Genomic DNA, 1,611 nt, shown 5'->3' with positions numbered 1-1,611 from the left:
GTTTATCTTTTCTAAAAGTTCTTTTATATAAATTTATTTTTAATCATAATAAAGCGAAGAATGTGCATCGTTAGAATTAATATTTTGTTTTTATGTCATACCAACTCAATAGAGTAAAATCTTCGACTTTCGCAGAGTCAGCAAAAAAAAAACCTCCCCTTGACACATGTTTAAACATCTGGTGCTTTCTAAGCAGTAAATTGATCTTATAAATTTCGCTGACGTCTCGCTTCTTATTGCTGCGTTTATAGTTATTAATTACAAGCTATTTTTAAAAACTTCTATTGAACAAAACACCATTGCAAATGATTGATCAACGCATGTAATTGGTAGTAAATAAATCCATTAACAAGTTGATATTGTTTTCCACCCGCAGTCACCCACGTATGTATGTCCCCAAGAAAAGATTTGAGCTTATCTCTTTCGTATAAGGTGGTTGTTGCTGTCGTAGCATTATCTTAGTTGCGTGTGAGCATATGTATATGTTTATATGTAACGATGATTTTTGGCATCGGTACAGTGCCAGAACTTTTGTGGGAAGGAACAGTCGATTTTATCGACTCTTGTACTTGGTTGATGCTTATTTTATCGACCCCCAGTTCTAATAAACATAACTCGGAGTTGTTCGATTTACTGGAAACAGAAGCCACATCCCCCCCCCCCAGTCATACCTTATTGTTCATAAGAAAAGGGTGAAGCACATTAAATAATTTAGTCCTAAATATACTATTCCTGATAAAATACAGACAGAATGGTTAAAACTGGAATGCCTTTGATTTTAGCTTTGCTCAATCAGCAGGGGTTAACAACATTAGTAAACGTACTGAAAGTGTAATAATGTCCACTACAATAAGTTACTATAAACCCGTAAGAATACATACAAGCATACAAAATGGTTTCTAAAGACAAAAAAAAAAGGTAAACAAACAGTTGCACAGGGAACTGAACCATTTTAGTTTGACAATGAACGACAATATTCTTAGCCAGAATATTTCTGTTTACAGAAGTAATATTTAATAGAAATAGAACAGTGCTTATCAAACGTTCGCTCCCTTTTTCAACGCCTCTTTGCTGTAATTGCCCAGAATTATATACACCACAAAAACTTGCTGCCAATGGTTGATCACTATTAAAATACTATTTGGAATGTAAAAAAAAAACAGCAATATAAAAAAACCATTTCGACCATTAATATTACCAGATGCTTCGCACAGATTAAAACTGAAAATTGAAAGATGCATCTACAATCTCCTTACCGCCCCTTTCGTCCTAGTATCCCCATTATCCCCGCCCCAGAAGGTAGAATTGTTCATTTTGAGTAGCACTGCGATAAAGTGTCCTTAACTAAGTTTCAAAAGCAATAAAGAATAAAACAAATAGACTTTGAATTATCCCCCCCCCATCCCTAACAAAAAGAAAAGAAAATAAGATAAAGAAATAACTGTGAGGTCGTCTTATTTGTTCTACTGCTTCTAAAATTTTAATCATTAAGTTTTAGACAGCAAACCAAAACACGCGCAGTTCAAATGCAAATATTTCAGAAATGCTTCTCATAACGAAACAAGAGCAATTTATTTAAAAGTGTTATTCTAAAAATGTATTTAAACATTG

General features: G+C 33.5%; 1 protein-coding gene across 1 annotated transcript in view; it reads left to right on the top strand.

The window, feature by feature from the left end:
* Positions 1–1,611, top strand: part of LOC106876174 (SREBP regulating gene protein) — a 29,728-nt gene that overhangs the window by 690 nt on the left and 27,427 nt on the right. The gene's annotated exons all lie outside the window — the stretch shown is intronic.

This window comes from Octopus bimaculoides, chromosome 1, assembly GCF_001194135.2.
Source record: "Octopus bimaculoides isolate UCB-OBI-ISO-001 chromosome 1, ASM119413v2, whole genome shotgun sequence".
NCBI lineage: Eukaryota > Metazoa > Mollusca > Cephalopoda > Octopoda > Octopodidae > Octopus > Octopus bimaculoides.
This window is presented reverse-complemented; position numbering and strand designations above follow the sequence as displayed.